We start from the raw sequence: 26,607 nt of genomic DNA on the forward strand, positions 1-26,607 counted from the left end.
GCCTTCCTAGGAATTGCACGCAGGCGTAGTGGCTGCTTCCAACCACGTTTTGCGGTAGTGCGTACGAGCAATCAGAGCACCAGGATACCACGGGCAGCCATGACACGAGCAATGCAAGCAAAGCCTGCATGTTGAAAACAACACGGGCGATGCGACGCCGTTGGCGTTGCTCCCGCACCCACTGAAGCCTGTTGGGGGAGGCGGCTCCTTTATGTTGGCCGGCGAAGACGATGTCGCAGAAGATTGGGCTGGAAACCGGAGGTCGAGTTCCATCCACGTGCCGGGGTCGATGAAAGTTGCATTGTCAGGGCTTCCTAGGAATTGCACGCAGGCGTAGTGGCTGTTTCCAACCACGTTTTGCGGTAGTGCGTTCGAGAAATCGGAGCACCAGGAAACCACGGGCCGCCATGACACGAGCAATGCAAGCAAAGCCTGCATGTTGAAAACAACACGGGTGAATGCGACGCCGTTGGCGTTGCTCCCGCACCCACTGAAGCCTGCTGGGGGAGGCGGCTCCTTTATGTTGGCCGGCGATGACGATGTCGCTGAAGATTGGGCTGGAAAGCGGAGGTCGAGTTCCATCCAGGTGCCGGGGTCGATGAAAGTTGCATTGTCAGGCCTTCCTAGGAATTGCACGCAGGCGTAGTGGCTGCTTCCAACCACGTTTTGCGGTAGTGCGTTCGAGAAGTCGGAGCACCAGGAAACCACGGGCCGCCATGACACGAGCAATGCAAGCAAAGCCTGCATGTTGAAAACAACACGGGTGAATGCGACGCCGTTGGCGTTGCTCCCGCACCCACTGAAGACTGCCGGGGGAGGCGGCTCGTTTATGTTGGCCAGTGAAGACGATGTCGCTGAAGATTGGGCTGGAAACCGGAGGTCGAGTTCCATCCAGGTGCCGGGGTCGATGAAAGTTGCATTGTCAGGCCTTCCTAGGAATTGCACGCAGGCGTAGTGGCTGCTTCCAACCACGTTTTGCGGTAGTGCGTTCGAGAAATCGGAGCACCAGGAAACCACGGGCAGCCATGACACGAGCAATGCAAGCAAAGCCTGCATGTTGAAAACAACACGGGTGAATGCGACGCCGTTGGCGCTGCTCCCGTGCCCACTGAAGCCTGCTGGGGGAGGCGGCTCCTTTATGTTGGCCGGGGAAGACGATGTCGCTGAAGATTGGGCTGGAAACCAGAGGTCGAGTTCCATCCACGTGCCGGGGTCGATGAAAGTTGCATTCTCAGGCATTCTTAGGAATTGCACGCAGGCGTAGTGGCTGTTTCCAACCACGTTTTGCGGTAGTGCGTTCGAGAAATCGGAGCACCAGGAAACCACGGGCCGCCATGACACGAGCAATGCAAGCAAAGCCTGCATGTTGAAAACAACACGGGTGAATGCGACGCCATTGGCGTTGCTCCCGCACCCACTGAAGCCTGCCGGGGGAGGTGGCTCGTTTATGTTGGCCAGTGAAGACGATGTCGCTGAAGATTGGGCTGGAAACCGGAGGTCGAGTTCCATCGAGGTGCCGGGGTCGATGAAAGTTGCATTGTCAGGCCTTCCTAGGAATTGCACGCAGGCGTAGTGGCTGCTTCCAACCACGTTTTGCGGTAGTGCGTTCGAGAAATCGGAGCACCAGGAAACCACGGGCCGCCATGACACGAGCAATGCAAGCAAAGCCTGCATGTTGAAAACAACACGGGTGAATGCGACGCCGTTGGCGTTGCTCCCGCACCCACTGAAGCCTGCCGGGAAAGGCGGCTCGTTTATGTTGGCCAGTGAAAACGATGTCGCTGAAGATTGGGCTGGAAACCGGAGGTCGAGTTCCATCCAGGTGCCGGGGTCGATGAAAGTTGCATTGTAAGGCCTTCCTAGGAATTGCACGCAGGCGTAGTGGCTGCTTCCAACCACGTTTTGCGGTAGTGCGTTCGAGAAATCGGAGCACCAGGAAACCACGGGCAGCCATGACACGAGCAATGCAAGCAAAGCCTGCATGTTGAAAACAACACGGGTGAATGCGACGCCGTTGGTGCTGCTCCCGTGCCCACTGAAGCCTGCTGGGGGAGGCGGCTCCTTTATGTTGGCCGGGGAAGACGATGTCGCTGAAGATTGGGCTGGAAACCAGAGGTCGAGTTCCATCCACGTGCCGGGGTCGATGAAAGTTGCATTCTCAGGCATTCTTAGGAATTGCACGCAGGCGTAGTGGCTGTTTCCAACCACGTTTTGCGGTAGTGCGTTCGAGAAATCGGAGCACCAGGAAACCACGGGCCGCCATGACACAAGCAATGCAAGCAAAGCCTGCATGTTGAAAACAACACGGGTGAATGCGACGCCATTGGCGTTGCTCCCGCACCCACTGAAGCCTGCCGGGGGAGGCGGCTCGTTTATGTTGGCCAGTGAAGACGATGTCGCTGAAGATTGGGCTGGAAACCGGAGGTCGAGTTCCATCCAGGTGCCGGGGTCGATGAAAGTTGCATTGTCAGGCCTTCCTAGGAATTGCACGCAGGCGTAGTGGCTGCTTCCAACCACGTTTTGCGGTAGTGCGTTCGAGAAATCGGAGCACCAGGAAACCACGGGCCGCCATGACACGAGCAATGCAAGCAAAGCCTGCATGTTGAAAACAACACGGGTGAATGCGACGCCGTTGGCGTTGCTCCCGCACCCACTGAAGCCTGCCGGGGGAGGCGGCTCGTTTATGTTGGCCAGTGAAGCCGATGTCGCTGAAGATTGGGCTGGAAACCGGGGGTCGAGTTCCATCCAGGTGCCGGGGTCGATGAAAGTTGCATTGTCAGGCCTTCCTAGGAATTGCACGCAGGCGTAGTGGCTGCTTCCAACCACGTTTTGCGGTAGTGCGTACGAGCAATCGGAGCACCAGGATACCACGGGCAGCCATGACACGAGCAATGCAAGCAAAGCCTGCATGTTGAAAACAACACGGGTGAATGCGACGCCGTTGACGCTGCTCCCGTGCCCACTGAAGACTGCTGGGGGAGGCGGTAGTGCGTTCGAGAAATCGGAGCACCAGGAAACCACGGGCCGCCATGACACGAGCAATGCAAGCAAAGCCTGCATGTTGAAAACAACACGGGTGAATGCGACGCCGTTGGCGTTGCTCCCGCACCCACTGAAGCCTGCCGGGGGAGGCGGCTCGTTTATGTTGGCCAGTGAAGCCGATGTCGCTGAAGATTGGGCTGGAAACCGGGGGTCGAGTTCCATCCAGGTGCCGGGGTCGATGAAAGTTGCATTGTCAGGCCTTCCTAGGAATTGCACGCAGGCGTAGTGGCTGCTTCCAACCACGTTTTGCGGTAGTGCGTACGAGCAATCGGAGCACCAGGATACCACGGGCAGCCATGACACGAGCAATGCAAGCAAAGCCTGCATGTTGAAAACAACACGGGTGAATGCGACGCCGTTGGCGCTGCTCCCGTGCCCACTGAAGACTGCTGGGGGAGGCGGCTCCTTTATGTTGGCCGGGGAAGACGATGTCGCTGAAGATTGGGCTGGAAACCAGAGGTCGAGTTCCATCGACGTGCCGGGGTCGATGAAAGTTGCATTCTCAGGAATTCTTAGGAATTGCACGCAGGCGCAGTGGCTGTTTCCAACCACGTTTTGCGGTAGTGCGTTCGAGAAATCGGAGCACCAGGAAACCACGGGCCGCCATGACACGAGCAATGCAAGCAAAGCCTGCATGTTGAAAACAACACGGGTGAATGCGACGCCATTGGCGTTGCTCCCGCACCCACTGAAGCCTGCCGGGGGAGGCGGCTCGTTTATGTTGGCCAGTGAAGACGATGTCGCTGAAGATTGGGCTGGAAAGCGGAGGTCGAGTTCCATCCAGGTGCCGGGGTCCATGAAAGTTGCATTGTCAGGCCTTCCTAGGAATTGCACGCAGGCGTAGTGGCTGCTTCCAACCACGTTTTGCGGTAGTGCGTACGAGCAATCAGAGCACCAGGATACCACGGGCAGCCATGACACGAGCAATGCAAGCAAAGCCTGCATGTTGAAAACAACACGGGCGATGCGACGCCGTTGGCGTTGCTCCCGCACCCACTGAAGCCTGCTGGGGGAGGCGGCTCCTTTATGTTGGCCGGCGAAGACGATGTCGCTGAAGATTGGGCTGGAAACCGGAGGTCGAGTTCCATCCACGTGCCGGGGTCGATGAAAGTTGCATTGTCAGGGCTTCCTAGGAATTGCACGCAGGCGTAGTGGCTGTTTCCAACCACGTTTTGCGGTAGTGCGTTCGAGAAATCGGAGCACCAGGAAACCACGGGCCGCCATGACACGAGCAATGCAAGCAAAGCCTGCATGTTGAAAACAACACGGGTGAATGCGACGCCGTTGGCGTTGCTCCCGCACCCACTGAAGCCTGCTGGCGGAGGCGGCTCCTTTATGTTGGCCGGCGATGACGATGTCGCTGAAGATTGGGCTGGAAACCGGAGGTCGAGTTCCATCCAGGTGCCGGGGTCGATGAAAGTTGCATTGTCAGGCCTTCCTAGGAATTGCACGCAGGCGTAGTGGCTGCTTCCAACCACGTTTTGCGGTAGTGCGTTCGAGAAGTCGGAGCACCAGGAAACCACGGGCCGCCATGACACGAGCAATGCAAGCAAAGCCTGCATGTTGAAAACAACACGGGTGAATGCGACGCCGTTGGCGTTGCTCCCGCACCCACTGAAGCCTGCCGGGGGAGGCGGCTCGTTTATGTTGGCCAGTGAAGACGATGTCGCTGAAGTTTGGGCTGGAAACCGGAGGTCGAGTTCCATCCAGGTGCCGGGGTCGATGAAAGTTGCATTGTCAGCCCTTCCTAGGAATTGCACGCAGGCGTAGTGGCTGCTTCCAACCACGTTTTGCGGTAGTGCGTTCGAGAAATCGGAGCACCAGGAAACCACGGGCAGCCATGACACGAGCAATGCAAGCAAAGCCTGCATGTTGAAAACAACACGGGTGAATGCGACGCCGTTGGCGCTGCTCCCGTGCCCACTGAAGCCTGCTGGGGGAGGCGGCTCCTTTATGTTGGCCGGGGAAGACGATGTCGCTGAAGATTGGGCTGGAAACCAGAGGTCGAGTTCCATCCACGTGCCGGGGTCGATGAAAGTTGCATTCTCAGGCATTCTTAGGAATTGCACGCAGGCGTAGTGGCTGTTTCCAACCACGTTTTGCGGTAGTGCGTTCGAGAAATCGGAGCACCAGGAAACCACGGGCCGCCATGACACGAGCAATGCAAGCAAAGCCTGCATGTTGAAAACAACACGGGTGAATGCGACGCCATTGGCGTTAATCCCGCACCCACTGAAGCCTGCCGGGGGAGGTGGCTCGTTTATGTTGGCCAGTGAAGACGATGTCGCTGAAGATTGGGCTGGAAACCGGAGGTCGAGTTCCATCCAGGTGCCGGGGTCGATGAAAGTTGCATTGTCAGGCCTTCCTAGGAATTGCACGCAGGCGTAGTGGCTGCTTCCAACCACGTTTTGCGGTAGTGCGTTCGACAAATCGGAGCACCAGGAAACCACGGGCCGCCATGACACGAGCAATGCAAGCAAAGCCTGCATGTTGAAAACAACACGGGTGAATGCGACGCCGTTGGCGTTGCTCCCGCACCCACTGAAGCCTGCCGGGAAAGGCGGCTCGTTTATGTTGGCCAGTGAAGACGATGTCGCTGAAGATTGGGCTGGAAACCGGAGGTCGAGTTCCATCCAGGTGCCGGGGTCGATGAAAGTTGCATTGTCAGGCCTTCCTAGGAATTGCACGCAGGCGTAGTGGCTGCTTCCAACCACGTTTTGCGGTAGTGCGTTAGAGAAATCGGAGCACCAGGAAACCACGGGCAGCCATGACACGAGCAATGCAAGCAAAGCCTGCATGTTGAAATCAACACGGGTGAATGCGACGCCGTTGGCGCTGCTCCCGTGCCCACTGAAGCCTGCTGGGGGAGGCGGCTCCTTTATGTTGGCCGGGGAAGACGATGTCGCTGAAGATTGGGCTGGAAACCAGAGGTTGAGTTCCATCCACGTGCCGGGGTCGATGAAAGTTGCATTCTCAGGCATTCTTAGGAATTGCACGCAGGCGTAGTGGCTGTTTCCAACCACGTTTTGCGGTAGTGCGTTCGAGAAATCGGAGCACCAGGAAACCACGGGCCGCCATGACACGAGCAATGCAAACAAAGCCTGCATGTTGAAAACAACACGGGTGAATGCGACGCCATTGGCGTTGCTCCCGCACCCACTGAAGCCTGCCGGGGGAGGCGGCTCGTGTATGTTGGCCAGTGAAGACGATGTCGCTGAAGATTGGGCTGGAAACCGGAGGTCGAGTTCCATCCAGGTGCCGGGGTCGATGAAAGTTGCATTGTCAGGCCTTCCTAGGAATTGCACGCAGGCGTAGTGGCTGCTTCCAACCACGTTTTGCGGTAGTGCGTTCGAGAAATCGGAGCACCAGGAAACCACGGGCCGCCATGACACGAGCAATGCAAGCAAAGCCTGCATGTTGAAAACAACACGGGTGAATGCGACGCCGTTGGCGCTGCTCCCGTGCCCACTGAAGACTGCTGGGGGAGGCGGCTCCTTTATGTTGGCCGGGGAAGACGATGTCGCTGAAGATTGGGCTGGAAACCAGAGGTCGAGTTCCATCCACGTGCCGGGGTCGATGAAAGTTGCATTCTCAGGCATTCTTAGGAATTGCACGCAGGCGTAGTGGCTGTTTCCAACCACGTTTTGCGGTAGTGCGTCGAGAAATCGGAGCACCAGGAAACCGCGGGCCGCCATGACACGAGCAATGCAAGCAAAGCCTGCATGTTGAAAACAACACGGGTGAATGCGACGCCATTGGCGTTGCTCCCGCACCCACTGAAGCCTGCCGGGGGAGGCGGCTCGTTTATGTTGGCCAGTGAAGACGATGTCGCTGAAGATTGGGCTGGAAAGCGGAGGTCGAGTTCCATCCAGGTGCCGGGGTCCATGAAAGTTGCATTGTCAGGCCTTCCTAGGAATTGCACGCAGGCGTAGTGGCTGCTTCCAACCACGTTTTGCGGTAGTGCGTACGAGCAATCGGAGCACCAGGATACCACGGGCAGCCATGACACGAGCGATGCAAGCAAAGCCTGCATGTTGAAAACAACACGGGTGAATGCGACGCCGTTGGCGCTGCTCCCGTGCCCACTGAAGACTGCTGGGGGAGGCGGCTCCTTTATGTTGGCCGGGGAAGACGATGTCGCTGAAGATTGGGCTGGAAACCAGAGGTCGAGTTCCATCCACGTGCCGGGGTCGATGAAAGTTGCATTCTCAGGCATTCTTAGGAATTGCACGCAGGCGTAGTGGCTGTTTCCAACCACGTTTTGCGGTAGTGCGTTCGAGAAATCGGAGCACCAGGAAACCACGGGCCGCCATGACACTAGCAATGCAAGCAAAGCCTGCATGTTGAAAACAACACGGGTGAATGCGACGCCATTGGCGTTGCTCCCGCACCCACTGAAGCCTGCCGGGGGAGGCGGCTGGTTTATGTTGGCCAGTGAAGACGATGTCGCTGAAGATTGGGCTGGAAAGCGGAGGTCGAGTTCCATCCAGGTGCCGGGGTCCATGAAAGTTGCATTGTCAGGCCTTCCTAGGAATTGCACGCAGGCGTAGTGGCTGCTTCCAACCACGTTTTGCGGTAGTGCGTACGAGCAATCGGAGCACCAGGATACCACGGGCAGCCATGACACGAGCAATGCAAGCAAAGCCTGCATGTTGAAAACAACACGGGTGAATGCGACGCCATTGGCGTTGCTCCCGCACCCACTGAAGCCCTCCGGGGGAGGCGGCTCCTTTATGTTGGCCGGGGAAGACGATGTCGCTGCAGATTCGGCTTTAAACCGGAGGTCGAGTTCCATCCAGGTGCCGGGGTCGATGAAAGTTGCATTGTCAGGCCTTCCTAGGAATTGCACGCAGGCGTAGTGGCTGCTTCCAACCACGTTTTGCGGTAGTGCGTACGAGCAATCGGAGCACCAGGATACCACGGGCAGCCATGACACGAGCAATGCAAGCAAAGCCTGCATGTTGAAAACAACACGGGCGATGCGACGCCGTTGGCGTTGCTCCCGCACCCACTGAAGCCTGCTGGGGGAGGCGGCTCCTTTATGTTGGCCGGCGAAGACGATGTCGCTGAAGATTGGGCTGGAAACCGGAGGTCGAGTTCCATCCACGTGCCGGGGTCGATGAAAGTTGCATTGTCAGGGCTTCCTAGGAATTGCACGCAGGCGTAGTGGCAGTTTCCAACCACGTTTTGCGGTAGTGCGTTCGAGAAATCGGAGCACCAGGAAACCACGGGCCGCCATGACACGAGCAATGCAAGCAAAGCCTGCATGTTGAAAACAACACGGGTGAATGCGACGCCGTTGGCGTTGCTCCCGCACCCACTGAAGCCTGCTGGGGGAGGCGGCTCCTTTATGTTGGCCGGCGAAGACGATGTCGCTGAAGATTGGGCTGGAAACCGGAGGTCGAGTTCCATCCACGTGCCGGGGTCGATGAAAGTTGCATTGTCACGGCTTCCTAGGAATTGCACGCAGGCGTAGTGGCTGCTTCCAACCACGTTTTGCGGTAGTGCGTACGAGCAATCGGAGCACCAGGATACCACGGGCAGCCATGACACGAGCAATGCAAGCAAAGCCTGCATGTTGAAAACAACACGGGTGATGCGACGCCGTTGGCGTTGCTCCCACACCCACTGAAGCCTGCTGGGGGAGGCGGCTCCTTTATGTTGGCCGGCGAAGACGATGTCGCTGAAGATTGGGCTGGAAACCGGAGGTCGAGTTCCATCCAGGTGCCGGGGTCGATGAAAGTTGCATTGTCAGGCCTTCCTAGGAATTGCACGCAGGCGTAGTGGCTGCTTCCAACCACGTTTTGCGGTAGTGCGTTCGAGAAATCGGAGCACCAGGAAACCACGGGCCGCCATGACACGAGCAATGCAAGCAAAGCCTGCATGTTGAAAACAACACGGGTGAATGCGACGCCGTTGGCGTTGCTCCCGCACCCACTGAAGCCTGCCGGGGGAGGCGGCTCGTTTATGTTGGCCAGTGAAGACGATGTCGCTGAAGATTGGGCTGGAAACCAGAGGTCGAGTTCCATCCAGGTGCCGGGGTCGATGAAAGTTGCATTGTCAGGCCTTCCTAGGAATTGCACGCAGGCGTAGTGGCTGCTTCCAACCACGTTTAGCGGTAGTGCGTTCGAGAAATCGGAGCACCAGGAAACCACGGGCAGCCATGACACGAGCAATGCAAGCAAAGCCTGCATGTTGAAAACAACACGGGTGAATGCGACGCCGTTGGCGCTGCTCCCGTGCCCACTGAAGCCTGCTGGGGGAGGCGGCTCCTTTATGTTGGCCGGGGAAGACGATGTCGCTGAAGATTGGGCTGGAAACCAGAGGTCGAGTTCCATCCACGTGCCGGGGTCGATGAAAGTTGCATTCTCAGGCATTCTTAGGAATTGCACGCAGGCGTAGTGGCGGTTTCCAACCACGTTTTGCGGTAGTGCGTTCGAGAAATCGGAGCACCAGGAAACCACGGGCCGCCATGACACGAGCAATGCAAGCAAAGCCTGCATGTTGAAAACAACACGGGTGAATGCGACGCCATTGGCGTTGCTCCCGCACCCACTGAAGCCTTCCGGGGGAGGCGGCTCGTTTATGTTGGCCAGTGAAGACGATGTCGCTGAAGATTGGGCTGGAAACCGGAGGTCGAGTTCCATCCAGGTGCCGGGGTCGATGAAAGTTGCATTGTCAGGCCTTCCTAGGAATTGCACGCAGGCGTAGTGGCTGCTTCCAACCACGTTTTGCGGTAGTGCGTTCGAGAAATCGGAGCACCAGGAAACCACGGGCCGCCATGACACGAGCAATGCAAGCAAAGCCTGCATGTTGAAAACAACACGGGTGAATGCGACGCCGTTGGCGTTGCTCCCGCACCCACTGAAGCCTGCCGGGGGAGGCGGCTCGTTTATGTTGGCCAGTGAAGACGATGTCGCTGAAGATTGGGCTGGAAACCGGAGGTCGAGTTCCATCCAGGTGCCGGGGTCGATGAAAGTTGCATTGTCAGGCCTTCCTAGGAATTGCACGCAGGCGTAGTGGCTGCTTCCAAGCACGTTTTGCGGTAGTGCGTACGAGCAATCGGAGCACCAGGATACCACGGGCAGCCATGACACGAGCAATGCAAGCAAAGCCTGCATGTTGAAAACAACACGGGTGAATGCGACGCCGTTGGCGCTGCTCCCGTGCCCACTGAAGCCTGCTGGGGGAGGCGGCTCCTTTATGTTGGCCGGGGAAGACGATGTCTCTGAAGATTGGGCTGGAAACCGGAAACAGGGGAGGGTGCTGGGTGCTAAAGTCGCACACCCCGATTATGTGGCAGTTGTTCCAACTTCTAAGCAAACTTTACGTTCAGCGTCGTAGCGATTCGTGTGCATTAAGTGAAGACGCTTCGGGTGTGGGAAGGAGCCGAATTATGTGACCCGTAGGGTAGTTTGTTGTTCTATGAAAAGGTCAGAGTAAGGCGTAGGTAGGGTCTCTCTCAGAAGGCTGTAATGCTGGTTTATGTCCCTGAACGAGACAAGCGGGTGGCTGTTCTTCTGCAGCTCCAGAGCACGGGGGGGTAAAAGTGCAGGCTTGGTGGGCGTATTCGTTGCCCTCCAGGGAAGCGTTTGCGAGTGTCCAGATGAGATGAATAGAGCCATTTTGGGAGTGATGTTTTACATTCAGCTTGGTGGGCGTATTAGTTGCCCTCCAGGGAAGCGTTTGCGGGTGTCCAGATGAGCTGAATAGAAGCACTTGGGGAGTGATTTTTTTTAGCACACGCAGTGCAGGTCGGGACACCAAACCCGACTGGTAATTCCGGTAGGCTTGTTGGGAATCGGTGACTACCTTACTAACCCCTGGTTGAGTGAGAGCCAAGGCGATGGCTGCCTCTTCTGCTGCCGTCATGTCGTCGGTCTTGTGTGAGACACAAGCAAGGAGGTTGGTTCTGGAGGTAGCCACGATGCTGGTGTACTGCTACTCTCGATGTTGGGAGGCGTCTGTGTAGATAACTGCAGGATCCCCACTGAGGGAGGTGTTGAGCGATTGAGCCCGTGCTTGTCGGCACCCCTCGTCGTTTCAGGGGTTCATATTTCTAAGCAAAAGAATTGTCGCCAAAAGTCCCAGAGTACATCACGCGAAGTGACATTCTGTGCTGCCCAGCCAATCTGGTGAAGGATGCGGCGACTTGCCGCAGTTCTTCTCATTCGCAGCTTCTGGATAAAAAGATGGCCCTCTATCAGCTCTTCCACCGTGTTGTAGAGCCCCGTGCCAAGAAAAATGGCTTGCTCAACCGCCTTTCTAATCATTATATAAAGCATCTTTATGTCCTTCTTGTCGTAAGGTATTGACGTAAGCGACGTAAGTAAGTGACGTCAAGCTTGAACTAATCGAAAGGGATTGGATTCCTTGAGGCCTCGCTTCCTGGTGGCAGCACGCCTGATCATGTGTATGATTTTATTGATGCTGTGTTTGAGGCGCTGCAAATATACGTCACTCTTGGTGTTGGCCTGAAGATGTAGGCCCAGAATATTGATGCTGGGGCTTGAAGTGATGGCCTGGCCATCAAGCAGTATTTGAATGTGTTCCTTGATGTGTCGTTTGGCGTGAGAGCGGACGACAAAAAGCTGTGATTTTTTACGCGAACACTGGAAGCCACAGGCTTTAGCACATTGGCGTACTAGAAGTGAGATGCCATAGGTTGGTGTCAGCTTTCTTTAATCGCTATCGCGTGGCATTCAGCAAGAATGCAGGGGTTAAACCCGTATATGTGCTTGGTGAGTGCACCACTTGTCTACCTCTTCTCCGCGTGGGCTCGTAGCTAAATGGCCTCTGGCTTTGTTACACTATTAGTTCCAGGTTTGATTCCTGGCGGTGCACCCGCCACGGTGGCTCAGTGGCTGAGGCGTTGCGCTGCTGAGCACGAGGTCGCGGGTTCGATTCCCGGCCGCGGCGGCCGCTTTTCTGATGGAGGCGAAAAGCAAAAACTCCCGTGTGTACGAGATTTCGGCGCACATTAAAGATCCCCAGGTGGTCAAAATTAATCCGGAGCCCTCCACTACGGCGCGCCTCATCGCCTGCGTTGCGTCGGCGCGTTAAACCCTACAAATCAATCAATCCCTCGTGGTGCCAGTAATTTATTTATTTTTTCTTCACGGGAGTTTTCTGTTGACACCAACGGGCGCGAAAGAACCCTTGAAAGAAAAAGCTTTGCTTTATAAAAGAAATGGTCGCAATCGTGCCCGGCGAAACTGGACGTCCAGTGAAGCTGCTGTAAACCACTACACATACTGAAAGGAGAGGGTATAAAATATTCTTCGTCCTTTCGGCGGGCTTGTCACTGGTGCTCGGCTCCTCTGACGCAAAGCCTGACGCATGCGCTCGCCCTGAAGTGACGTTAACCCCCCTTTTCGGGCGAAGCTGCTGCAAACCTACTCTTTACCAGGAAAACCTAGAGGGGGGGGCGGTTCCTATTCTTGACAGGCGCCTTATCATCCGCAATGTGGTTTCGATGCATGTTTTGCCGTTTCGGTTTACACGAACAGCGAGCTCTATGCCTACCTAGGCTGACGCATGCGCCCGGCGTCTTAGTCGGGTCTGGTGGGTCCTGCCTGGGCTTTTGTCGCTTACGACACGACATTTTCCGACCGACTAGAGGCTAACAGCTGCAGTAAAATGCTTAATGTCGGTGACTACTCCATCACAACCATTACGGTTAACATCAGCCATTATTTTCAACAGTGCAGGGGTATCAAGAAAGAAAATAGTATGCGGGTGATCCCTGTCTTTATTATCAGTATGATTACATACACTCTGCCTGTGCGAAGCTTCGTATGACTGAAGTAAAAAAAATGTTAACCGACTCATCCGAAGGCCGCCAAATTTGCCCTGCATCTCCCACCTAACACATCCACTGCGAGGTTCGATGTCCTTGGAGTGCACAATCCAGCGCTGGAGCCTAATGACGCCCACATTTCAAATGAGGTGGACCATTTGTCCAAACGTAACACTAAAAACCGTATTGTTAGGTGGCTAGGTGAATGTCATATTGACTGTCCGCAGGTTAAAGTTCTGAAAGCCGCCCTGAAAGTCGCCCAGGCACGTCGCTCTGCAGTACAGGGCACAACACCAGGAACGAACAGTTAACTTTGCGTGGAACAGATAATAATGACATCATTTTACTTTAAACCTCCCGTTCCATCGTGCTACTCTTTTTCACACGTGCATACATTGACTCCCGTTAGTACCACGTCCACGGAGACCCCACAAAACTTAAAATTAACCGAACTTCCAATTAAAGAAAGAACACAACAACGGCATTTTAATCAGTTCGCAACACAGCTCCCCAGTTAATTCCGTTCAGATTCGCGAACGTACTTCACGGGTTGCTATCATCCCTAACCTCGTAAACATCCCTAACGTCCCTTAACGTCCACCGCACAAACTATTCGCACAACGCTATGCCCAACAAAAAAAAAGGTTGGGAAGCTCAAGAGAGATGGATACCGGACGCGAGGCTCAATCGTTTCATCACCTGCGTGCTGCCTCAGTAGTCGCAATGGCGCCCACGTGAGTACTTTTGGCGCTTGAAAATTTTCGATTTTATCGCGAAAGAACGGTTACCTCGTTGCTTCTTTTTTGAACTAACTTCCAATTTACCGATGTAATGAACGTTAGCTTCGAATTACGGAGCTATTTATTCCATAGGATTCTATCTCAAATTGTCTGGACCAGCACATCACTTCCAATTAACTGAAAATTCCAAGTTACTTGCAGCTGTCTAGAGCCGGCGGTACATGCCAATAGGGCGTCTCCACTACCCTCAAAGACCCTTGCGGATGTCACGAAGTTTACACAACAATCTGACGTATTCGAGCATTTTCGACCATACAGAAACTTTCGACAGTTTTGCGATGCCACGTGCTGTCTGCGGAACGTTTGCCCGATAACATCGTTTTCTTAATGGCCACGACTCCTTCCACCACAGTGAAACCAGTCACTTTTTAGGTTCTTAATCTGTTCACACACTTTTTCCCATCAAGTCGCATTCTGTACATACTGTACTGCAGTTACGTCTCGGCAGTTTTCTTCGTGCTTGTGTGTTCGTGTTCGTGCCTGGTGTTCAAAATGTATTATAAGTCTCACCCGCTGCGTCATCTGTTTAGTTTTTCTGGTCTTTCGTCTTTTGCCAACCCTTGCGCTATGCCCCTACGAGTGCCTGGAAGGCCTTTTAAAATAAATTATTTTAATTAGCGTTTATGCTGATAATAATGCACACTCTTGAAAGAGAGCAAGCAAGATGCACTGGAGCACGCTTTGTAGCACACATTAAAAAAATTTTGCGTTCTGGGGCACTTGCAACCGACCCGCCTTAGGTCGACCTGCAGTTTTTCTGACAGCCTTCGTCCCTAGAGCAGCTGTCGAAAAGTGCGGGATAATATGCAGGCTATTTCAACGTGAAATCCAAACGTTCAAGGCCTCACAGTGGTGAGTGAGTATGAACAAAATTTGGTTAATTTTGTTCAACACGTTATTAAATAACCATTCCTTTTTTAAAAAATTAGGCAAACAACTGAACAAAAAATGAATATTCTGCTAGTAGTTGTAAAGTATTTTACTAACGAGCTCGGCATCACGACAATATTTAGGAATTTCAAGGATGCCCTCGGGTCGCAAAATTTAATCCAAAATTTTACCATCCCTTATACAGAAAGTTGAGAGAATCGCAAAAGCTTTCTAACATCAAAAGTGCGTCAAAAGTGCGTCCAACCTTCGCCCAAAGTGCGTCATCCAATCGATCGTCAAACCCTCAAAGACCCAAATCCTAAACGAAGAACGAACCCCAGGAACGACTTTTCGCGCACTAAGCAAACGCATCTACGAAAGATCGAAATCCATACCGATACATGATTTACGAGATAAAGGTTGAATATTGCACTCCTTCTTCATAATCGGTGCATGTATTGTTTTATCTAGAAGCGCCCCTTTTTCGCGATTTTCAAGTAACCGCTTTGACGCGATGAAATCCTGGTTACACGCACGCGGCGTGTGTCCAGATATCGATTTTCCGTAGACCAACCGGTCCTTCTCTGACAGGAGGCGATCGATCCCACTCAGAAAGCTTTCCCTTCAGGAACAATGCTATCAAGCTACCGGGCCTCTTAACCACGCACATCAGTGTTTGGCGGTAATACGCAGATACTTGTGAGCGGCATGATGAGAGCGAATACGCGAACACACGCAGTGGGTCTGACATTAAGAGCATCGCACGCCTGGCAAAACTGACACGTGTACGTATTTTTGTTGAGTGTTTTAGTGGCGTGACGGCGTCTATGGTGAAGAGTGGAAAACTGAATACGTGTACTATGGTAAAACTAGCTCATTAGTATATCACCAGAAACGTACTGCATGTGTATCCCAGGTGACAGCTCCGTTTCCTTCAGATCTTTTCACCCATGGGCCCGGAACTGGAATATAAGAAAATGTCTCAGAGAGAAATTTTGTAAAAATGCCATGTTTGAGCATCCCCCCTTGTTCCCCCTCATTAGTAAGTTATTTTGTGATTGCGGACGGCCTCCCAATTTCGCTAACACGGCGCACTCACTGACGCGATAAACGACGCTTTATAGCCCGGTCGCTTGACCTGCTCCACCTACGCAGGACGTGGACGCGCACTGTGTAGCGGTAGGTGCCGGCCTCGTTGCTCGCTTCGCAAGTGTATTCCCCGGCGTCCGAGAGGTCCGCACGGGCGATGAGGAACGAGCCGTCCGTCTGCAGGCCCTCGGTGGCGACTGCCTCGTCCTTGAACCAGCGCACGTGCGGCTGCGGCGTCCCCGAGGCGCTACAGAACAGCGTCTTGGGTGCCCCTCGTGCCACGGTCACCGAGGCTTCGTCGCGCGTGGTGATGATCGGAGGTTCTGCAATCAGAGGGACCCCCTGGCTTGGCCACACTTGGGCAGCGACGGCAGTAAAAGGAGGGGCAAAACTTTCCACCCCTTCCTTAAAAGGGCTGGGACATCGAAGAGGCCACGGAAGTCTTATCCACATGCATAGGACGGGGTGACGAGAGGGACGAGAGGGATAAATGTAAGGAAAGTATGAAGACCTTTTGAAACTAGATTATAAAATTTCCTACGTTAATTGAGGGTCGCGCGATACATTCACGCCGGCAATCAGAAAAATTCTTTTATTCCGGGTACTGGTCCAAACAATGGCCGCCTTTCGTGCCCTTTATAACACGTCATGCGGGACCGACTACTTTAACCGCAAAACGCTTTACTTCACCACCCTCTGCAAGCTCCCTGATCAACCGTATTTCAGCCATGGTGTTTGCCTGGCTGTGCGTATGAAGTAGGAGCTAACCCTGCGCGTTTGGCGTCTTCCAGCTAATTTTGGTACCGGAACCGCGTCATTTTCCGTGACCATTGTACCGGTATGCCGGGTGGGTATTTCGGGACTACATTTGCACATCTTCTACTATTCCATCTTGGAAAGTTTTAATTGCAGCTAAAATGGTTTGCAAACTAAGCACTGAGGTGACCGCCACGTGCGCTCACTTCGTCACCGAGGAGAGAGGTTTCCCGCTCGAGTGTGCAACAGAAATCAGAGCAGTATTTTCATGGAAGAAACAAGAAATCGGGGCTACGGAGAGGGCTGCCAAAAACATGTGCTACATTTGTGGTTCATAAGACGATAGATCGCATAAACTAGCGCTTGGGACTAGGCGAGTAGGTTTCTCAGAAAACAATAAAACAATGCTTAAACGACGACAGTAAAAGAAGGCACGGACAAAGAAGACACAAAAAGAAGACACGCTATCAAATGAGCAATATTTATTGCTTCCGGAAATAAGGGAAAAATAAAACGGCGTCACACTCCTGCGTAAAAAAACACAAACGTCTGCTTTGAAGAACTCACTGTCGAGATCTTGGCATCATCGCGTGCAGGTAGCCTTGACGCTCAAACACGCCGTCAACGCATGACTGGCTTTCCTAATTCGTTTCTCCGTAGCGTCGGCCACAAGCTGCTAAAATACCTGAGAAAGCCCCAATACGAACGGGAGCCTCCATCAGAGAAGAAAAAGGTAGCGGTCATTCCCTACACCCATGGCGTAAGCCACCGGCTGAAGAAAATAGTAGGGCGTGTGGGTGTAGACCTTGTGTTTTCGGCACCTAACAAATGAAGCAGCATGTGTCGAAACGTAACTTGGGAAAACCCACCGGAAAACAAGTGCAAAAAGAGGCACACAAAGCCGGTTGTCCACTGTGAGGAAGAGGTGATCTAGGAAATACCGTTGTCGTGTGGACGATCGTACGTTTCGCAGACGGAGCGGTGCCTCAACGATCGCCTCGGCTGGGCGCGCGTGCGATGTACGCAACTCCTCGGGGAGCACGCTTGCCGCGCATGTTGGAAAGTGCGCATGCCTGCCTGCATTTCAGCAGTACCACGTGCTGGCTCGTTATCCTGACAGAATGAGGCGACATACGACAGGCATGGGAAATTCAGAAGCGGGAACAAGATTGTGTCAGCGCACCCTCCACCGCCCTTACGGGGAACGAAATCAGTTATTAGATGCAACGCATCTCATGCTCGCCCCTCTGTCCTTCCTGCTCGCCCCTCTGTCCTTCCTGTCCTTCTGGCGTTGTCCGCACAGCTGCGCCTCTCCTCCTCTCCTCTCTCCAATAGCGAACACTCTCTCCCAAACAGCTGCGGGTTGGCACAGCACGCTCTCACTCCGTTGCTAGGCGCCGGTGGGCGGAGCTACGCTCGGCGCTGCACGCGCTGCGCATGTGCAGTACTCTCTCTTTCCGCGTTCTCCTCTCCTTCGGGCGCTGTGAATATAAAGCGGCATGCCGCGCTCCGATGGTCTCAGTCGACGGTCGTCCGCGTTACACTTGCACTCTCTCTCAGCACTCGACGATTGCTTGATGCAATCGTCGAGCCCCTAACTGTGCAATTTACGGACCACAAGGCACTCATTCTCGTCTGCAATAAACACCGTACCTAAGCATACGTGTACTGCATGTGCATTGCATGGTGAAAATGGAAAATTACGCCCACCTCCCCTCCGCGTGAGAATCCCCGCTATAATCGTAATCAATACGATGGAAAACGCCAATGGAACCCCCCATGCGATGCGTTGCATCACACCAGGGTTCCCGCGAGGGGACGTGGGCGTAATGTTTTAGATAGCAAGAAGATTCCACGTGCACAGGAGCCTCCGATATGTGGTGGACTGTTTGTGCTGGTCTGCTTTGGTTGTCCGGTTGCTGTGTTTAGACTGCGTGGTATTTTATTTCTGTTTGCAATTTTTTTTTGTTATGTCTGGCGTCGTGTGTCACCCTCCTTTTTCCTATTTATTGCAGTCCAGCCATAATAAAACTTCCGTTGTTAGTGCAGTGCTGTGTTAGTCTACTCCTCTGTTGTCCCGTTCTTTCGCACTGTTAATCTCAGAAAGAACGTACAGAGTGCGAGCGCATCTGCTGAGCCATCCGCACTCCAATCACCAAAGTTCCTTCTTGTGCAAAGCTACCAAAGGAGTGTCCACACAGTCTTCGCCACGCTGGGCTATCTCCCACGCCTCGTAGATGTCGCGTGCGCGGGGATCGCGAAACGTCTTGAGCCCATTCGTCGGTCCCTGGCAGGCCCTGCAGTGCGCCGACGGATTGCTTCCTGTGCCGACTCTGAGGGAGTACGCATGCTCTTTTAGGCGCTCGTTCGTATCTTTATATTTGCGGAAGCAACGAATATTGGCCAGTTGATAGTCAGCGCTCGTGCCTGCGTGCTCTTTTTGTGAGAAGTGTGTGGTGCCCCCTGACCCTAATCTTCGTTGGCCACTAAGTTCAGTTGCCCCACCACGCTCGGTGGGCAATATTGGGGGTGGCTGGCGAATAAACACCGCCGAGCACAGCAGCTCGCGGTTAGTCACCGTCACTACCAGCACGCTGTAGGTTGTCACTCGGCTGTAGAGTGCCCCCACCCTCTCACGTTCACGATTGCGGGCCAAATCGTGACACTTTTACTCCCTTCGTTTAAGCGGTGTTTCGCTTTTTGAAGACAGCCCCACTTATCTCATAAATAAACCCAACACAAACTTCTCTCTCGCCAACATATAAACTGTGGCGCCGCTACAGGCACCACCGCCCCCTTTGAAACGTCTTGTATCGCAACCAACTTTACAAGGTTTTCACACTTTTTTGGCGAGCGGTTACGCAAGAACGAACGTACTTTTGCGCGCCTCCGGCCTGTAAATTGTTCACGAAATCTTAAATACTAACTGGCCCACGACGTCGTTGGCTGGCAGGTTCATTCCCACCCCTTCAACCCTCGAAACGCTCCTCACCAGTGTATTGCAGTGCCAGCTTTTGCGTATTGCTTGCGAGGGCATTGGAGGCCGTACAAGAGAGCTCGAACTGCTCGTCCCCGGCTCTGGCCTCGCGGAGCACCACTACGGATCCATTGATATCAACGCGGTGTCGCAGGGCGGGCGCCACGCTCCATCGCAAGCTGGGTTTTGGATCTCCGGTCGCCTCGCACGCAGCCCGGACTTCGTCACCGGCACGGAAGTGCACTTCTGCAGGACTCAGTCGTACCTGCGGCGTAACCCAGGCCCCTGAAGAGGAAGCCCAGGATGAGGCAGGCTGGCATTAGGCCACGTCGCGGTCCGCGCTTGCGGGTGCATTGACAAGCGTCACGGGAAGGTACGTTTTCCGGCTAGTTGGGCTTTAGTTTGTATTGCACAAGCAGAAATAGACAAGGCCATAAAGGACCAGCGGCCGTGTTGTGTGTTTTCTGTCGTTTGTGTTATAACTGAATGATAACCGAGTAGCCCGATAGCGCGATTTTTTCCGCTACATTTTTACCACGGGTGTGCGAATACTGGAAAATTTTGAATTTCGAATCAAAAAACGCAGTTTTAGGTTCGTGTTCACTTATTATTTTTATTTATTTATGTGCAGTGCTCACGGATTGAAACGCGACACTGCGAGCGCGTGGCCACCGGTACATGCAGCGCCGCCCGTGGACGCCCGTGTAATCTAGGTGTTGCATTGTGGTATACCGCGAGGATGATAGCGTGTTGACGGTAGGCTTACTGCTTCCGGTTGCCAATGAGCGCCGCGAATGTGGTTCCCCGCAGCGACAGCGAGGCGCCGAGAGCCTGGAGCGCTGGAACGCGTTTGTGCGCCGCCGGCGCGCAGCCGATTTCGCAACATCGTGTGCGCGCGCTCTTGTTACGCGTGCCCTTCCAATGCCGCACAGTAATGTTCATGTACTGCACAGTCACGCTTATCTGAATAAAAGAAACTTCTGTACGAAGTAACAGCAAGTAATGTTCATGTAATGCACACTCACGCTTATCTGAATAAAAGAAACTTCTGTACGAAGTAACAGGAAACTTTATTCCAGGATGTAAACTAAAAAAAAGAAAGACGCCCTTTGCAGGCACCTTCGCGTGTGGTGCGGTGCATTAGTACTTCGTCGGCTCTCCTCTTTTTTTAGTTTATGTCATGAAATAAAGTTGGCTGTTCCTTCTTGGGAACGCTCGCTTTACTCAGATAAGCGTGACCGTGCCTTACATGCACATTATCTGTGTCGCATCGGAAGGGCACGCGTAAGAAGAGCACATGAGCAAACGATGTCGTGAAACTGGCCATGCGGACCGCCGGGCGGCTACCACGGGCGCACAAACGCGCTCCTGCGCTCCAGCCTAGCAGCGCACCGCTGTCATTGCGGGGAAACACAGCCCCGCTTATTGGCAACCGGAAGCAGCAAGCCTATGGTTAAAATGCTCTCATCCTCGTGGTATACCGCAATGCAACGCCTAGCTTCCACGGGCGTCCACGGGCGGCGCTGCATGTACTGCATGCCACGCGCTCACAGTAATGCGTTTCAATCCGTGAGCACTGTACATACTGCAGACCTTTGATAGGTCCGTGCAGGACAGGCACTTTACAACAATACGCAAAAAACAATAAGAACATGAACGACAATACACAATAAACATGAGAACATCAAATAGGGGAGTTAACACTACGCGGTGGCTCAGTGGCTAAGGCGTTGCGCTGCTGAGCACGAGGTCGCGGGTTCGATTCCCGGCCGCGGCGGCCGCTTTTCTGATGGAGGCGAAAAGCAAAAACGCCCGTGTGTACGAGATTTCGGCGCACGTTAAAGATCCCCAGGTGGTCCAAATTAATCCGGACCCCTCCACTACGGCGCGCCTCATCGCCTGCGTTGCGTCGGCGCGTAAAACCCTACAATCAATCTAGTTAACACCACGGGATTGAATATCAGTTTTCCAATCATTTATAGTTTGGTGAAAAAAAGAGAACCTGAACAGGTCTGTGCGAGCGAAATATGGCGTAAACCTTTCCGGGTAGTCGTGGCGTGTAGACCTTCTTGACAAAGGAATTAAGTAATTACTGGGGTCTAGCCCAAGCTTTCTATTGACGAGAAGAGAAAGGAAATCTAAACGGAGTTTCTTCCGGCGTGCCTGATATAATGAACTCTTATTATCACGCAGCAAGTCGGAGGGAGAATCGTAAGGTGAAATTTCAGAATATATTGTCCCGAAGCCAAAGACGACGCAGTTGTCTTCGAAGAAAAGGAGTTTATTAGAGCGAACTCATGCTCCCCTAACAACTCAAAGAATACACAGGCGGCGACACCGCAGTAAAAAAAAGTGACGTGCGTCGGCGAGCGTCGGGGAGTGGAATGGAATGCCGCTGCGTTTGCTCTGCAGGCTTTTTATCTTTAGGCGCGACTGTTTCTCGAACCGTCGATTTACATCGAGAACAAAGATTATTCTAGGCTGTTCACGGAACGCTCTCCCTATCGGAAGAGATAACATATGCGGCATAAAAGAAAAGAATTAACACGCGCTTCCCTTGGCACACAGATAACACAGACCGGCGCAGCCGGGTGGTAAAAGCAAAACATAAATAAACAAACCCAATACATGGTTCGCGGCATAATGAACCTGGCGGCCTTCCTTGGGATTTTTTCCAACTTATTGATGCTAGAAGATGTGAACGGGTCCCACATTATACACGGGTGCTATAGTTTTGGTCTAATCAAGGAATAATAAATCAACAGTTTAATCTTACAGGGTGTCGCTCTAAACTTGTCTTAAAAAACAGCTTACGAAACGCAGATTAAGATACATTGTCAATGTGCTCGTTCCATGATAAAGTATTTGTTAATGTCAAACCCAAATATTTTACAGAAATGACCTCTTTTAGTGGTGATGATCCCAACATGTAGTTAAAGCTTAAAGGCGCTTTCTTGCGTGTTATGCGCATTAGGACACTTCTATATGTGTTTTTATATGTGTTATAAGCGGGAACACCAATCAGTTATTCTACCGAGACTTTTAGACAGGTTCTCTTGGTTACTTGGAGAGCTGATGTTACAAAATAAGACACAGTCGTTTGCAAATAACCGCATTTCCACTCCAGGGCAAGCTTCATATGCGATATCATTAACAAAACGTAAGAAAAGCAATGGTCCCAGGACCCTTCCTTGGGGAACGCCAGAGGGAGCTAGAAGAAAGTCAGATTTTTCATCGCCGAGCGAGACAAATTGCTTACGATTAGATAGGTAGTCCGCTATCCATGAGACAGTAACATTGTGAAATGCAATATTCTTTAATTTTATGATAAAACTATGATGGGGGACCTTGACGAAGGCTTTACTAAAATCCAAAAATATTGCGTCAATTTGGCCATTACAATCTAGCACTGAAGCGAAGGAGTGTATAACAGAAACTAATTGTGTGGATGTGGAATATCGTTTCCTAAATCGAATGGCACTATTTGAATATTTCCAATTTATTTTTGAAGTATTTCGAAGCTGCAAAACATTTGCCGGCACTCTCCGCTCCCAGCAACGGGCTTTCCCGCTCTGCTTTGATGACGTGGGGCTGCGAGAAAGGTGCTTTTGGGGTCGCCTCTTGCCTCCTTCACACGGCTTCTCCTCCCTCAACCTGTTCACGTGATCGCTGCCCCACACAACAACTCTCTGGTCCGGCTTCCTGAGTCACCGGTTTTGCGTTGAAATGATACGAGATTGATCTTTTTTTAAACCTCTTATGTTACTCGTTTTTTGTTTGCGCGAAACAAAACAAACGGCCTAGCTTCATGCTCCTGGACACCGAGATAAAGCTGCCTTCACGCACAGGCACTGCGACGCCCATTCAGAGCTCCTTTGCCGTGCATACTCGTGAGATTCCTGTGGGAGTGTGCAAATACATGCCCAGACCAAATGCTGTTCAAAAGCAAAATTTGTGAGTTGTTTGTACTGGGAAAAAGAACCGCGTGCAAATGCGAAGAAACCATCACGCAATGCAGCCATGCAGAGTAGGCTCTTCTGAAGGGAAGTTTCGCGGGGTATGTTCATGAAGACGGACTCAGGAAAAGACGTACACTATCACGTGAAGACGGCGTCCACTTCACGTGAGAGTGTACGTCTTTTCCTGTGTCCGTCTTCATGAACATATCCCGCGCAACTTCCCTTCAGAAGAAGCTACACCAACTAGCGCTACACCAAGCATTACAGAGGAGGGTCGTTTATGAATCACGCTAATTTTTCGGGCCTTGTGTTTCGCTACACGCCGCCGGGTTTATACACCACCGCTATACACCGCCGACGTGAGGGTATATGAGAATGCCTTGCTTGGTAACAGCGCAAATAAAACAGGACACAAAAGGAAGAAGGAACGGACACAGCGCTGACTTACAACTGAAATTTTATTGCGGTTGCCAGCGGTTTTGTAGGAACACTGGCAATAACAACAAAAAGGAAAAAGTAGAAAAGGAGAAGGAAAAGAAAAGTTTTTATACATGATAACATGAAAGGAATAGATACATCACGTATTCCTTGGCGTGTCACGATAAGAATTTTGGGAAGGCATAAAACTCACAGTGGTCATGACGAAACGAGATAAGTACAAATGACATAACAAAAAACAAAAATCATGGTCGCAATCGAACCGTGGGACAGGCCTAAGTAATCTTCATTTACCGGGAGGGGTGCGCTGCGCCAAGTACTGACACTCCTTATCTGAGAGGGAGATAGATGGAGTGCTTACGCATTGTTGTCCTAACTTTAAGATTTCGTTGGCTTCTAAAATTTCCCGCACGATTTGGTTGTCATGCTTCCCTATCACTATGCTCTGATCCAGCGCCGGCTGACATTTGGAAACACAATCGCGGCAATGTTTGGCGAGATGACCACTGAACGCTTTGGAAACGTTATAGTGGTGCTCCCTTAATCTTTCATTGAGACATCGACCGGTTTGGCCTACATACTGCTTGCCACACGACAGGGGGACAGAATAAACAACTTTTTCAGTGCAAGAAACAAACTTGTTTTCATGGTTGGTAGTACACTTGCTTCGCGCCGATCCTGAATTAACCTTTCGGCACATTTGGGACAGTTTCAGTGGGGCTGAAAATACCACCTTTACATTTACGTTACTTCCTACTTTTTTCAGGCCATGGTCAACTCTGTGAATGTACGGAATAACCGCAAAGCGCTCTTTCTTGGTGGGGGCAGCCTCAGGCTGGTCCCCTTTCTTACCTTCCTTCAACATGGACTCGGAAACAGCTGTCAGAACCCCCATCGGGTATCCTGCAGTCACAAGCCGCCTTGTTTGCACCTCAAAACTGCTCTTGACGGCATGAGGGCAAGATTTCCCCAACGCGTTGCCAATACAGGTCTTGACAATTGCTCTTTTCACGAGGTTCGTGTGAGCAGACGCGTAAGGCAAGAGTGGCTTGTTACCACGTGGGTCATATTGCCAGCAGACGTGGTTTTCGAGAAGCCGGAGCCTTTTGATGGCCCCTCCTGAGTCAAGATGAGCGGGGACAAACACGACTCAAAGGTGCACCTGGCCTGAGCCATTGCAGACGGGAAACCTGATTTGTCTGCGTTAAACAGCACGAAATAATCATCTACGAACCTGAATACTTTTTCCACTCTGGACCCCTGTAAGCTGCCTTCAAGTGCCCTGTCCCGACTGGCCAAGAATAAGTCGCTCAGGATCGGCGCTATACAAGAACCAATACAGACACCGTTCTTTTGCAGGAACGTATTGCCCTCCCAACTGGCGTAGGTAGAGGTCAAATACATTGAAAGCAGCTCTAGGAAGCCTTGCACTTACATGCCGACGTCATTTTGGAATACCACACTGCCGTACTGATCAATACAGTCTTCAACGCAAACTAAAACATCTTTTTGCGGTAATGAATAGTACAGGTCCTTTACATCGAAAGATCCCGCCATGTACCCTCGGTCCCTGTTTTCCTGGAGGTAACTTATAACATCTTCACAATTGCTTACTAAAAACGGATCCTGAACGGGAAGCCGTTTTAGTTTTTCTTGTAAAAACGAAGAAACATTTTTTAACCACGACCCGTTTTCTGACACAATGACACGGAAAGGGCACCCGTCTTTGTGCGTCTTAGCGGTGAAAAATAGCTGCAATCCCAAAGTTTTGCTCTGGTTCACAGACCTTCCTAGTTTCTCCAGGCCTAATTCGTTACACAAATTTTTCGCTTTAGATTTCACCTTTGCAAGAACAACGTCCTTGTGGTGCTTGAAAACGGACACAATGGCTTCTTTCGCCTTTGTTAAGAACAACTCACGGGGTAACACTAGAAAACCTCCTTTTTTGTCGGCCGGCAAGAGGGCGAGGGAATGCTCTTTCAAATACGTCACTGCTCTGTTGAAACTACCAACACTCGAAACAGGTTTACTTTTCTTCAGAACGTCCACCCCCTCTGATACGCATCTGTCTACGTCCGTTTCTGGAGCTAGTCTTGAGATTTGTCTTACCAGCCCAAGTAGTTCCGCGGGGGACTTCCGTGGCTCGACGGCGTATTTTGGCCCCTGCGAAAGCAGTCGTTGTACGCTGTCCGGTAGGTTCACGTCTCCTAAGGTGTGGACGACGCCTCGCTCTGATGACGGCTTGTTCGGAACCACCGCACGAAGCTTCTGGAGTGTCAGCGCCCAAAGAGCCTCAGTGGACGCGTCGGTGAGTCGACGAAATTCCCTCGACTTGTTGTCTTGAAAACCCTGCTCAGCGTGAAAGTGAAGGTAACGGCACTGTCGGTACAATCTTGCTTGGCGGTTCCACTCAGACTGAAGGATTTTGCAGAACCTTCTTCCGTGACCCTGGGATGGGGAGAAGCCTCCGAACAATACGAGCACCTCTGGAGGCAGGGCCTTCGTTCTCAAGTAGAAGGACATACTTGGGGCTTGGCACAATGCAATGGCGATGATGGAGACGAGGAAGGTGGGTTGGACAGAGAAACAATTAAAAGGGCCCATTGTACTAGAAATAAACGAAGCCAAAACAGACGACTACCAAGCAAGACAATCAATCAATCAATCAATCATGTTTTTATTTTCACCAGTACAGCATCCAGTGAAAAAGGGGGTGTGGCCGGAGAAAAAGCCGCTTGTTTACGGCTTGACAAAGCTCCGGTCTCCCACACGGTCGTGACAGGTCGACGCTCAAAGGAAGTAAAATAATTACAATAAAATACACAATCACAAACGCATGCGTTTTGATGACGGGTCCTCAAAATTAAAACATAATTG

The 26,607-nt window shown here is 52.3% G+C and overlaps 1 protein-coding gene across 1 annotated transcript in view; it reads right to left on the reverse strand.

Moving 5' to 3' along the window:
• LOC144140606 (hemicentin-1-like) overlaps window positions 1–26,607 on the reverse strand; it is a 351,863-nt gene that overhangs the window by 219,194 nt on the left and 106,062 nt on the right. The window lies entirely within an intron of this gene.

Source organism: Haemaphysalis longicornis, unplaced genomic scaffold (assembly GCF_048455015.1).
Source record: "Haemaphysalis longicornis isolate Haplotype H1 unplaced genomic scaffold, Haemaphysalis longicornis Haplotype H1 scaffold_1, whole genome shotgun sequence".
Classification (NCBI taxonomy): Eukaryota; Metazoa; Arthropoda; class Arachnida; order Ixodida; family Ixodidae; genus Haemaphysalis; species Haemaphysalis longicornis.